This window comes from Neofelis nebulosa, chromosome X (genome assembly GCF_028018385.1).
Source record: "Neofelis nebulosa isolate mNeoNeb1 chromosome X, mNeoNeb1.pri, whole genome shotgun sequence".
Classification (NCBI taxonomy): domain Eukaryota; kingdom Metazoa; phylum Chordata; class Mammalia; order Carnivora; family Felidae; genus Neofelis; species Neofelis nebulosa.
Genome location: NC_080800.1, coordinates 62,500,507 through 62,515,152, shown reverse-complemented (window position 1 = coordinate 62,515,152; position 14,646 = coordinate 62,500,507). Strand labels below are relative to the sequence as shown.

Here is a 14,646-nt window from a genome sequence, read left to right as displayed (position 1 = left end):
CTTCCAAAAGTGCCTGGGATATACATGAAGTACATTTATTTACTAATCTCAGAATGTGTGCAGGAGAGGTAGGGATCTTTAGGAGATTTCTCTAAGAACAGAAGAGCTGTTGGTTACCACTTCTCCGTACCCCAGCCCCCAGTCTAGATAGCCCATTCAGTTGCAAGAACCAGCAGGAACACTGTCTACCTATCTTGCCAACACAACGTACACTATATCCTGCATTCTGGATATCCACCCCACTTAGCAAGCATCCTTTCAAAGCAGCTCCTGCCAAGAGACACCCTGTAAGCAGCCCTCACAGAGACCTGAACCACTCCAAAGTGACTACTGTCCTGGGGAGAGGAGAAGGTAACCACACATAGCAGTGCAACTGCAGCAATGTCAGACAGACTGGGCAGGCATCTGGTCTGACTGTTGGCCTTGCCCACCAATAAAAACCTCTCAGGAAAAGGCAGGAAGAGTACCCTGAAGATCAATGCTACTGCAGCCCTAATAGAAGGATGGGGGCAGGCATAGGGTTTGATTATAAGCCCCACCTACCACTTAAAGCCTCTCAGAGGACAACAGAGCGAGAGCACCCTGCAATTTGGTATGATGGAAGCCCAGGCAGAGAGGCTGAATTACAGCCCTGTAGTGACCCCAGACTCTTTCCTAAACAGCACAGGGACCAAACCCTGCCTGGTATGCCCATGACTGCAGGCAAACACAGCCACAACACTAGGGTGCACACAACCCACTAGGAGACACACCTGAAGCTCCTGGTTCTGGTGAACAGTGGACATGATGCTACAGGACACCACAGGACCTCTTCTTCATAAGGCCACCCCTTTTCAAGGTCAAAGACTTAGCTTACTTTTCTAATACATAGAAACAAGCACAAAAAGATGGACAAAATGAGGAAACAGAGGAATATGTCCCAGATGAGAGAATGGGACAAAACTAAGGCAAAATAACTAAATGAAACAGAGATGAGCAATATGCTTGATAAAGAATTCAAAGTAATGGTCATAAAGATACTCATTGGACTAGACAAAAGAGTGGAGAATCTCAATGAACATATAACAAAGAGATAGAAAATATAAAAAAGAACCAATCAGAGATGAGTAACTTCATAACTAAAATTAAAAATATACTAGAGGGAATCCATAGCAGATGAGAGGAGACAGAAGAATGTATCTGTGAGCTAAAAGACAGAGTAATGGAAAGAAACCAAGCCGAATAGCAAAAAAAAAAAAAAAAAAAAAAAAAGAATTGAGAATAGATTAAGGGAACCCAGTGACATCACTAAGCATTCCAACATTCACATTACAGCAATCCCAGAAGGAGGAGAGAGAAGAGCACAGAAAATTTATTTGAAGAAATAATAGCTGAAAACTTCCCTAACCTGGGGAAGGAAACAGACATCCAGATTCTGGAGGCACACAGAACCCACAACAAAATCAACCCACAGAGGTCCATACTAAGACACAAAATAATTAAAATGGCAAAATTTAGTGATAGAGAATGTTGAAAACAGCAAGAGAAAACAATTATATTCAAAGGAAACCCTACAAGGCTTTCACCTCATTTTTCAGCAGAAATTTTGCAGACCAAAATGGCATGGTATATTCAAAGTACTGACAGAAAAATAACCTGTAACCAAGAATACTCCACTCAGCAAGGCTATCTTAAGAACACAAGTAGAGATAAAGTGTTTCCCAGGCAAAAAAAATAGTTAAAGGAGTTTATCACCATTAAATCAGCCTTCAAGAAAAAAGGAATTCTAAAAAAAAATTTTTTTAGCATTTATTCATTTTTGAGAGACAGAGAGAGACAGAGCATGAGTGGGGAAGGGGCAGAGAGAAAAGGAAACATAGAATCTGAAGCAGGCTCCAGGCTCCGAGCTGTCAGCACAGAGCCTGCTCAAACTCACGAACTGTGAGATCATGACCTGAGCCGACATTGGATGCTCAACCGAGCCACCAAGGCATCCCAAGGAATTCTTTGACTGGAAAGAAAAGGCCATAATTAGGAGTAAGAAAATTATGAAAGGAAAAAAGTTCACAGGTAAATGCAAACATAATAAAAGTAGTATATTAATCACTTATAAAACCAGTATGGAGATTAAAGTACAAAAACAGTAAAATCAATGTATCTATAAAAATTAAGTCAAGAGATTCACAAAAGAATGTAAAGTATGACATATATATAAAACGTGGGGCAAGTAAAATTTTAGTACTTTTAAAATGACTTCAAAGTTAACTGATCATCAACATAATATAGACTCTATATGCATAAAATATATATGAACCTAAGGGTAACCACAAATCAAAAACCTGTGGTAGATACACAAAAAGTAAAGAGAAAGTAATTAAAGCATGATACTGAAGAAAGCCATCAAATCACAAGGGAAGAGAGAAAGTAAACATGGAAAAACAAGAGAAAAACTATAAAAACAAACCATAAAACAAGTTACAAAATGGCAATAATTACATACCTATTATTAATTACTTAGAATGTAAATGGACTAAATGCTCCAATCAAAAGACATAAGATTACTGAATGGATAAAAAATACATGCCCCATCTAAATGCTACCTACAGGAGACTCAGGTCAGACCTAAAGACACATGGAGATTGAAAGTTTGGGAAAACATTCACTTTGTAAATGGAAGTGAAATGAAAGCCAGGAGAGCAATACTTGTATTGGACAACACAGGCATTAAAACAAAGATTGTAATAGGAGAGAAGAAGGACACTACATAATGATAAAAGGTAAAAATCCAACAAGAAGATATAACAGTTGTAAATATTTATGTACCCAAAATGGGAGCACCCAAAAACATAAAGCATGTGTTAACAGGCATAAAGGAAGAAATTAATACAATAATAATAATTGAATTTAACACCCCACTTAACATTAATGGATATTTCATCCAGACAGAAAATTAAGGAAACAGTGACTTTGGATGACACATTGGACAAGATGAAACTAACATCATATATATTCATAACATTCCATCAAAAAATAGATTATTTTCAAGTGCATCTAGAACATTGTCCAGAATAGATCACTTGTTAGGGCACAAAACAATTATCTATGAATTTAAGAAGATAAAACCACATCAATCATGTTTTCCAAAAAAAAAAGATATGAAACCAAAAAAATCAATTGCAAGAAAAATACGGAAAAAAACACAAAGCTAAGCAACATGCTACTAACCAACCAATAGTTCAACAGAAGAAGAAAAAATAAAAAAATACATGGAGACAAATGAAAATAAAAACATAATAGCTCATACTCTTTGGGATGCAGCAAAACCATTCTGAGGTAAGATTATACCACTATAGGCCTGTCTCAAGAAAGAATAAAAATCTCGAATAAATAACCTAACCTTACACTTAATGGAGCTAGAAATAAAGGAACAAAGGCCAAAGCCAGTAGATGGAAGGAAATAGTAAAGATTAGAGCAAAAGTAAATGAAATAGAGGTTTAAAGAAATAAAAGAGGGGCGCCTGGGTGGCTCAGTTGGTTAAGTGACCGACTTCGGCTCAGGTCATGATCTCACAGGCTGTGGGTTTGAGCCCCACATCGGGCTCTGTGCTGACAGCTCAGAACCTGGAACTTGCTTCGGATTTTGTGTCTCCCTCTTCCTCTGCCCTCTCCCACTCATGCTCTGTCTCTATTTCTCTCTCAAAAATAAATAAACATTAAAAAAATTTTTTTAAAGAAAGAAATAAAAGAATAGATCAGAAAAACCAGGAGCTGGTTATTTGAAAAAAAATCAACAAAATTGATAAACATTTAGCCAGACTTATCAGAAAAGAGAGAGAGGGAGAAAGGACTCAAGATCAGAAATGAAGGAGAAGAAATAACAACTGACACCACTGAAATACAAAAGATTATATGAGGATACTATGAAAAACTGTGTGCCAACAATTTGGACAACTAGAAGACAGGGATAAATTATAGAAATATAAAACTTTTCAAAACTGAATCAGGACATAATAGAGAATTTGAACAGACCAATTACTAGCAATGATACTGAAACCATAATTTAAAAATTCGCAACAAAGAAAAGTTGAGGACCACATGGCTTCACAGGTAAATTTTTTTTTAGCCATTTTATTTTATTTTATTTTATTTTATTTTATTTTATTTATTTTTTATATAAAATTTATTGTCAAATTGGTTTCCATACAACATCCAGTGTTCATCCCAACAGGTGCCCTCCTCAATGCCCATCACCCACTTTCCCCTCCCTCCCACCCCCCATTAACCCTCAGTTCTCAGTATTTAAGAGTCTCTTATGGTTTGCCTTCTTCCCTCTCTGTAACTTTTTCCCCCTTCCCCTCTCCCCTGGTCTTCTGTTGAGTTTCTCAGGACCCACGTGTCAGTGAAAATATGGTATCTGTCTTTCTTTGCCTGATTTATCTCACTTAGCATAACACTCTCCATTTCCATCCACGTTGCTACAAATGGCCAGATTTCATTCTTTCTCATTGCTGAGTACTATTCCATTGTATATATAAACCACATCTTCTTTATCCATTCGTCAGTTGATGGACATTTAAGCTCTTTCCATAATTTGTCTATTGTTGAAAGTGCTGCTATAAACATTGGGGTACAAGTGCCCCTATGCATCAGCACTCCTGTATCCCTTGGGTAAATTCCTAGCAGTGCTATTGCTGGGTCATAGGGTAGATCTATTTTTAATTTTTTGGGGAAGCTCCACACTGTTTTTTAGAGCGGCTGCACCAGTTTGCATTCCCACCAACAGTGCAAGAGGGTTCCTGTTTTTCCACATTCTCACCAGCATCTATAGTCTCCTGATTTGTTCGTTTTAGCCACTCTGACAGGTGTGAGGTGGTATCTCAGTGTGGTTTTGATTTGTATTTCCCTGATGAGGAGTGACGTTGAGCATCTTTTCATGTGCCTGTTGGCCATCCGGATGTCTTCTTTAGAGAAGTGTCTCTTCATGTTTTCTGCCCATTTCTTCACTGGATTATTTGTTTTTCAAGTGTGGAGTTTGGTGAGTTCTTTATGGGTTTTGGATACTAGCCCTTTGATATGTCATTTGCAAATATCTTTTCCCATTCCGTTGGTTGCCTTTTAGTTTTGTTGATTGTTTCCTTTGTAGTACAGAAGCTTTTCATCTTGATGAGGTCCCAATAGTTCATTTTTGCTTTTAATTCCCTTGCCTTTAGAGATGTGTTGAGTAAGAAATTGCTGCAGCTGAGGTCAAAGAGGTTGTTTCCTGCTTTCTTCTCTAGGGTTTTGATGGTTTCCTGTCTCACATTCAGGTCCTTCATCCATTTTGATTTTATTTTTTGAATGGTGTAAGAAAGTGGTATAGTTTCATTGTTCTGCATGTTGCTGTCCAGTTCTCCCAGCACCATTTGTTAAAGAGACTGTCTTTTTTCCATTGGATACTCTTTTGAACAACATGGAGATTAACTGGAAAACAAAACACACCAAAGAAGACCACAGATCCTCTTCTGTGACTGGCTCCAAGAATCTTGCTAGACATTTTTTTATTTCTACTATCGCCACTCCTTCCTTCATCAGGAGATAACTGGAGAATTCTTCTTTACAGAAACAAAAGTAGCCCCAGAAAAAAAAAAAAAGATACTTGTATTTAGAGACTGCAGCAAAATGACCAGGTATCCATTTGATCACCTTCAGTGAAACTCCACAGTGGAAAAATCCCATTCCCATGCATTTAGAGTTTCCAGTCAGCTTTCTAATGCTCCATTATTAAGTGTCAATGGATAATAAAGACCTCTAAAACAAGCAGGAAAAAAGAGCTCACCAAACTCCACACCCAAAATACAAATAATCCAGTGAAGAAATGGGCAGAAAACATGAAGAGACACTTCTCTAAAGAAGACATCCGGATGGCCAACAGGCACATGAAAAGATGCTCAACGTCGTTCTTCATCAGGGAAATACAAATCAAAACCACACTCAGATATCACCTCATGCCAGTCAGAGTGGCCAAAATGAACAAATCAGGAGACTACAGATGCTGGAGAGAATGTGGAGAAACGGAAACCCTCTTGCACTGTTGGTGGGAATGCAAACTGGTGCAGCCGCTCTGGAAAACAGTGTGGAGGTTCCTCAAAAAATTAAAAATAGACCTACCCTCTGACCCAGCAGTAACACTGCTAGGAATTTACCCAAGGGATACAGGAGTACGGATGCATAGGGGCACTTGTACCCCAATGTTTATTGCAGCACTCTCAACAATAGCCAAATTATGGAAAGAGCCTAAATGTGCATCAACTGATGAATGGATAAAGAAACTGTGGTTTATATACACAACGGAGTTACTATGTGGCAATGAGAAAGAATGAAATACGGCCCTTTGTAGCAACGTGGACGGAACTGGAGAGTGTGATGCTAAGTGAAATAAGCCATACAGAGAAAGATAGATACCATATGTTTTCACTCTTATGTGGATCCTGAGAAACTTAACAGGAACCCATGGGGGAGGGGAAGGAAAAAAAAAAAAGGTTAGAATGGGAGAGAGCCAAAGCATAAGAGACTCTTAAAAACTGAGAACAAACTGAGGGCTGATGGGGGGGGGGGGGGGGGAGGGAGGGAAGGGTGGGTGATGGGTATTGAAGAGGGCACCTTTTGGGATGAGCACTGGGTGTTGTATGGAAACCAATTTGACAATAAATTTCACATATTAAAAAAAATAAAAAGAATTCAGTAGAAAATGTAGACAATGCACAGAACATAAGACAACTTAAAAATATTAATATCACAGGTCATGGAAAATAAAGCATTTCTAAAATAGGGGCAAATGCTATTAAGAAAAGTAAAGTGAGCCTTATATCGTGTGAGTTCCACATATGTTGTTAAATGAAAGAACAATGGAAAATCTTTGCTGCCATTTGCAAGAAGGATGGGAAAAAAAGGAACAAAGAAATTCAGGGTGTTCTTAACATCTTAATCGACTTCATTTTACCTGTCCTCTTATCCACTTCCCCTTTGGCAACTACCAGTTTGTTCTTTAATTAAGAGGTAGAGACTTCCAGTTATAAAATAAATAAGTCACAGAAATGAAAAGTACAGCATAAGTAATACAGTCAATAATATTATAAAATGCCTTATGGTAACAAATGGTGACCACATTTACCATGGCCAGCATTGAGTAGTGTATACAATTATCAAATTACTGTGTCATACACATGAAAGTAATATGACATTGTATGCCAATTATATTTTAAAAACTTGCAAAATACAGGGCTCCTATGTGGCTCATCTGGTTAAACATCCGACTCTTGATTTCAGCTGAGGTCATGATCTCAAATTCCTGAGCTCGAGCTCTGCATTAGGCTCCATGCCATGGACCCTTCTTAAGATTCTGTTTCCCTCTCCCTCTGCCCCTCTACCACTCATCCTCTCAGATGGATGGATGGATGGATGGATGGATAGATAGATAGATAGATAGATAGATAGATAGATAGATAGATACAAATTGCAAAAAAAAGAATATCCTAAATTGCTCTGAAAAAAATTTAATATCTAATGATTCATAATCTTTTGAGTGGCTTAGAGGTATGGTCATGGATATTATTATTATAAGAAGGCTATTCAGAAGTGTTTAATAGTCTGATTAATATAAAATATACTAAAGCCTTTATTTTTTGTGTTTCAATGCCAAATAAACTCTTGGCAAAAAAAAAAAAAAAACCTCTCAGGCAACATAAACTGAAACCAAAGAAATTGACTACTTATAGAGTGGGGAGAGAAAGGGGTAAAAGAGATAAGAAATGGAACGTGACTCTCCTGATTATACTTTTTTATATATATTTTCTGTAGTTCGAGTTTTGATTTAAATTCCACATAGTTAACATACAGTGTAATATTAGTTTCAGGAGTAGAATTTAGTAATTCATCATTTACATACAAGGTATGCTCACCACAGGTGCTTTCCTTAATACCTATCACCCATTTAACCCAAACCCTCGCCCATATCCCCTCCAGCATCTCTGTTCTCTTTAGTTAAGTCTGTTTTATGGTTTGCCTCTCTTTTTCCCCCTATGTTCATCTGTTTTGTTTCTTACATTCCACATGTGAGTGAAATCATAAGGTATATGTCTTTCTGACTTATTTTGCTTAGCATAATACTTTCTAAATCCATCTGTATCATAGCAAATGGCAAGGTTTTATTTGTTTTGATGGCTGAGTAATACTGGTGTGTGTTTGTGTATACATATATACCACATCTTCTTTATCCATTCATCAGTCAATGGACATTGGGGTTCTTTCCATAATTTGCCTATTGTTGATAATGCTGCTATAAACATCAGGGTGCATGTATCCCTTTGAACCAGTATTTTTGTATATTTTGGATACAAACCTAGTAGTGCAATTGCTGGGTCATAGGATATTTCTATTTTTAACTTTTTAAGCAACCTCCATACTGTTTTCTATAGCGGCTACACCAATTTGCATTCCCACCAACAGTGTAAGAGTGTACCCCTTTCTCCACATCCTTGTCAACACCAGTTGTTTTAGCCATTCTGACTGGTGTGAGGTGATACCTCATTATAGGTTTGATTTGTATTTCCCTGATGGGGTTGAGCATCTTTTCATGTTTCTGTAGGCCATCTATACGTCTTTGGAGAAAAGTCTCTTCATGTCTTTTTTGCCCATTTTTTAACTGGATTATTTGTTTTTTGGTTGTTAAGTTTGACAAGTTCTTTATACATTTTGGATACTAACCCCTTCTCAGATATGTCATTTGAAAATATCTTCTCCAATTCCTTTTTTTTTTTTTAATGTTTTTTATTTATTTTTGGGACAGACAGAGACAGAGCATGAACGGGGGAGGGGCAGAGAGAGAGGGAGACACAGAATCGGAAACAGGCTCCAGGCTCCGAGCCATCAGCCCAGAGCCTGACGCAGGGCTCGAACTCACGGACCGCGAGATCGTGACCTGGCTGAAGTCGGACGCTTAACCGACTGCGCCACCCAGGCGCCCCGATATCTTCTCCAATTCCAAAGGTTGCCTTTTATATTGTTTCCTTTACTGTGCAAAAGACTTTTTATCTTGGTGAGGCCCCAATAGTTTACTTTTGGGTTTTTTTTCCCCTTGCCTCAGGAGACATATCTAGTAAGATGTTGCTAAACATCTTTATTGTTTATATATTTGTTTATATTTTTTATATTGTTTCCTTTATATTGTTTATATATGTTTATATTGTTTCCTTATATTGTTTCCTTTACTGTGCAAAAGACTTTTTATCTTGGTGAGGCCCCAATAGTTTACTTTTGGGTTTTTTTTCCCCTTGCCTCAGGAGACATATCTAGTAAGATGTTGCTATGGCTGATGTCAAAGAGGTTAACTGTCTGTGTTCTCCTCTGGGATTTTGATGGTTTCCTGTCTCACATTTAGGTCTTTCATCCACTTTGAATTTATTTTTGTGTATGCTGTAACAAAGTTGACCATTTTCATTCTTCATGTTGCTGTCCAATTTTCCCAGCATCTTTGTTGAAGAGACTGTCCTTTTTCCATTGGATATTTCCTGTTTTGTCGAAGGTGGTTGACTTTACAGTTGCCGGTCCATTTCTGGGTTTTCTATCATGTTCCATTGATCTATGTGTCTGGTTTTGGGCCAGTAACATCCTGTTCTGATCACTGCTGTTTTGTAATATAACTTGACATTCAGAATTTTGATGCCTCCAACATTGTTTTTCTTTTTCAAGGTTGCTTTGGCTATTTGGGATATTTTATGTTTCCATACAGATTTTAGGTTTCTTGTTTTAGCTCTGTGAAAAATGGTGCTGATATTTTGATAGGGACTAAATTAAATGTGTAGATTGCTTTGGGTAGTATAGACATTTTAATAGTATTTGTCCTTTCAGTCCTTGAGCATGGAATGTCTTTCCATTTGTTGGTGTCATCTTTAATTTCTTTCATCAGTGTTTTACAGTTTTCAGGGTATAGATCTTTTGCTTCTTTGGTTAGATTTATTCCTATGTATCCTATGGGTTTTGGTGCCATTGTAAATTGGATTGATATCCTTGATTTCTTTTCTCTGCTACTTCATTATTGGTGTGTAGAAATGCAACAGATTCCTGTACCTTGATTTTGTATCCTATGACTTGACTGAATTGGTGTATCAGTTTTAGCAATTTTTTGGTGGAGTCTTTTGTGTTTTCTGCAAGTATCATGTCATCTGAAAATAGTGAAAGTTTGACTTGTTCCTTGTCATGTTGGATGCACTTTATTTCCTTTTCTTGTCTGTTTGCTAAGACTAGGACTTCCAAGTATTATGTTAAGTAACATTGGTGTCGACATCCCCATCTTGTTCCTGAATATAGAAGGGAAGCTCTCAGTTGTTCCCCATTGAAGATGACATTAGCTGTGGGGTTTTTGTGTATGGCCTTTTTGATGTTGAAGTATGTTCCCTCTGTCCCTCCTTTGTTGAGGGTTTTTATCAAGAATGAATGCTGTACTTTGTCAAATGTTTTTTCTATAGCTGTTGAGAGGATCATATGGTTCTTATCATTTATTTTATTAATGTGGTGTATTAAATTGACTGATTTGGGAATACTGAGCCATGCTTGCACCCAGGAATAAATCCCACATGATTATGGTGATTCTTTTAATGTGCCAGTGAATTCAATTTGCTAGTATTTTGTTGAGGATTTTGGCATCCATGTTCATCAGGGATACTGGCCTATAGTTCTCTTTTTTAGTTGAGACTTTGGTTTTAGAATCAGTATAATTCTGGCCTCATAGAATGAATTTGGAAGTTTTCCTTCTATTTCTACTTTTTGGAATAGTTTACGAAGAATAAGTATGAACTCTTGTTTAAAGGTTTGGTAGATTTCCCCTGTGAAACCATCTGACCATGGACTTTAGTCTGTTGGGGTATTTTGATTACTGATACAATTTCTTTGCTGGTTATCAGTCTGTGCAAGTTTTCTATTTGTTCCTGTTTCAGTTTTGATAGTTTATATGTTTCTAGGAACTTACCCATTTCTTCCAGACTGCCCAATTTGTTGCCATAAAATTTTTCATAATATTATCTTATAATTGTATTTCTGTGGTGTTGGTTGTGATTTCTTCTCCCTCACTTGTGATTTTATTCACTTGGGTCCTTTCATTTTCCTTTTTCATACATCTGGCTTGTGGGGGGGGGGGTGGTTATCAATTTTATTTTTTTCAAAGAACCATCTCCTGGTTTCATTGATCTGATCTGCTGGTTTTTTGTTTCTATATTATTTATTTCTGCTCTAATCACTATTATTTCCCTTCTTCTGCTGGCTTTATGCTTCATTTGTTGTTCTTTTTCTACCTCCTTTAGACACTGTAAGATAGGGTTGTTTAAGATTTTTCTTGTTTCTTCGGGCACCTGGGTGGCTCATTCAGTTGAACATCAGACCCGACTACAGCTCCAGTCATGATCTCATGGTTCATGAGTTTGAGCCCAACATCAGGCTCTGTGCTGACAGCTTGGAGCCTGGAGCCTGCTTCAGAATCTGTGTCTCCCTCTCTCTCTGCCCCTCCCCTACTCACACTGTGTCTCTGTCTGTCTGTCTCTCCCTCTCTCAAAAATAAACATTAAAAAAGATTTTTCTTGTTTCTTGATGTGGACCTGTATTGCTATATACTCCCTCTTATGACTGCTTTTGCTGCATCACAAAGATTTTGGACTGCCGTGTTTCCATGTATATTTTTTATTTCTTCTTTTATTTCCTGGTTGACCCATTCATTGTTTAGTAGCATGTTGTTTTGCCTCCATGTATTTGTGGTTTTTGCAAATTTTTTCTTGTGGTTGACTTCAGCTTTTGTAATGTTGTGGTCAGAAAATACCCATAGTATGATGTGAATCCTTTTGTACTTGTTGAGGACTGATTTGTAACCTATTATCTAATCTGTTCTGGAGAATGTCCCATGTGTACGTGAAATAACTGTGTATTCTGCTGCTTTAGGTTAAAATGTTTTGAATATATGTTAAGTCCACCTGGCCCAGTGTGTCATTCAAAGCCATTTTTTCCTTGTTGGTTTTCTGCTTAGATGATCTGTCCATTGTTGTAAGTGGGGTGTTAAAGTCCCCTACTGTTATTTTATTATTATCCATGAGTTAGTGTTTGTTATTGTTTTATGTGTTTGGTTGCTGCTAAGTTGGGGGCATAAATATTTACAATTGTTAGATCTTGTTGGATAGACACCTTTACTATCTTCATCTTACTATCTTCATCTCTTCTTACAGTCTTTGGTTAAAAAAATCTAGTTTGTCTGATACAATTATTGCTACTCTGGCTTTCGTTTTTTAAATTTTTTTAATGTTTATTTTTAAGAGAGAGAGAGTACGAGCAGGGGAGGGACAGAGAGAGAGCGAGACAAAAAATCCAAATCAGGGTCCATGTTCTGAGCTCTCAGCACAGAGCCCAATGCAGGGCTTAAACTCACAAACTGTGAGATCATGACCTCAGCTGAAGTCTGACACTTAACCAGCTGAGCCACCCAGGAGCCCCTGGCTTTGTTTTGACATCTATTTGCATGATAAATGTTTTTCCATTCCCCTCACTTTCAGTCTGCAGATTTTAGTTCTAAATGATTCTCTTGCAGGCAGCATATAGAGGGGGCTTGGGTTTTTTTTATCCCTTCTAATGCCCTGTGTCTTTTGATCGGAGCATTTAGTCCATTTTTATTCAAAGTAATTATTGATTTGAATTCATTGATAGATATGAATTATTGATATTAACTTTTTGTTGTTTCTGGAGATTTTTTCTTTTATAGCCTTTGTCACTTTGGGTCTTTCTTTCCCACTCAAGGAGTCTCCTTTAATATTTCTTCCAGGGCTGGTTTAGTGGTCACACACTCCCTTAGTATTTGTTTGGGAAACTCTTTATCTCTCCTTCTTTTCTGAATGATAGCGTTGCTGGATAGGGTATTCTTGATTGCCTATTTTTCTCATTCAGCATGTTGAATATATCATGCCACTCCCTCTTTGCTTGCAGTTTCTGTGGAGAGATCTGCTGCTAACCTTATTTGTCTTCCCTTGTAAGTTAAGGACTTCTTTTTTCTTGCTGCTTTTAGGATTTTTTCCTTATATTTTGGAAGTTTAAGTACAGTATGTATTGTGGTTTGCCTGCTTTTGTTGATTTTGATGGAGTTCTCTGTGCCTCCTGGATTTGGAAGTCTGTTCTCCAGACTAGGAAAGGTTTCAGCTATAATTTCCTCAAATAAGTCTTCTGCCTCCTTTTCTCTCTTCTTCTTCTGGGACTCCTATGATGTGAATGTTATTACATTTCAAGGAGTCACCGAGTTCCATAAGTCTACTTTTATGATCCAAGATTTTTCTTTCCCTCTTTTGATCATGTTCCTTATTTTCCATAATTCTATCTTCTGTATCATGTATTCATTCCAATGCTTCTTCCATCTTTGTGGTGATTGCATCAAGTCAGTTTCAAATCTTGATTATTATATTTTTCATTTTGGCCTGATTGGTTTTAAGCTCTTTTATCTCTGCCCTAAGGAACTCCCTGGTGTCTTCTGTGTTGTCTGCTGGCTCCTTGTCCCTAGAGAGGCAATACCACCTCTCTCAGATGGCTCCAAGAAAGGGGAGTATCTCAAGAGATCTTCAGATCATGCCATTTGCCCCAGGTTACCTGCCTGCCTTCTTTACAAGAGCACTGCCACATCCTCAGAGCTCTATACCAGCCACACCAAGGACCTCTAAAACTTCAGTCTTTGAGCCCCACTGGTTGAAAAACCTCACCAAAGTCAGCCCCTCTCATTTTCCCAGTCAGTGCCTTTGAGGAAGTATTTTCCTTGTGTGATCCCCTGTGCACTCCTCTCTCGACTCCACTCCACAGCACTTGAAACTCATTTCTCCAACAAACCACATCTCCACACCTCCTACCTTCTACGGTGTGGGCTTCTCTCTCCCTCTGGTTGTACATTTTGTTTTGTCAATCCTCAGATCAATTTCTTAGATATTCAGAATGATTTGATAGTTATCTAGCTATGTTTGAGGGACAAGGCAAACCTATTGTCCTCCTACTACACTGCCATCTTAACTCCTTTTTTACATTATTTTTACTTTTGAACCATGGTAATGTTTTTATATACTTAAAATATTGAAACTCAACAAGGATTGGGAAATATAGGAAGTAATTACAAGCAGAAAAAAATGAAACTAACTGCATAACAAATTCATAACATAAATATGCAAAGGAAAAACAATCCAAATAACTGTTGGACACATCATTTTGATTATTTAACCTCAGTGGAACATAAGACAAAAATAACTCAAAATTTGAACCTAATAATAAGTGTTATTGATATTGGTATAGGAGTAGCCATTTTGAAACTATTTTGTATATATTTTAAGACTGAGCTTGTGAGTAAATATATTGATGTTGTTAGAAAACAGTGGTCTTACTTGGGAGAAGAGTACAAATAGGGAATGGGAGAAGAGGAGCACCCTTGTAATGTTATACTGGAGCAGAATTATCAACATGAATTCAAGATGATGATAAAATTCCTAACTGTTCAGTGAAAAGGCCTAGAAAATAGGGGTGCCAGAGTGGTGCAGTTGTTTGAACATATGACTCTTGATTTCAGCTCAGGTCATGATCCCAAGGTCATGGGATTGAACGCCGCATCAGGTTCTACGTGTATGTAATCCA

At 37.6% G+C, this 14,646-nt stretch overlaps 1 protein-coding gene across 2 annotated transcripts in view; it reads left to right on the top strand.

Moving 5' to 3' along the window:
* ABCB7 (ATP binding cassette subfamily B member 7) overlaps window positions 1–14,646 on the top strand; it is a 157,701-nt gene that overhangs the window by 139,593 nt on the left and 3,462 nt on the right. The window lies entirely within an intron of this gene.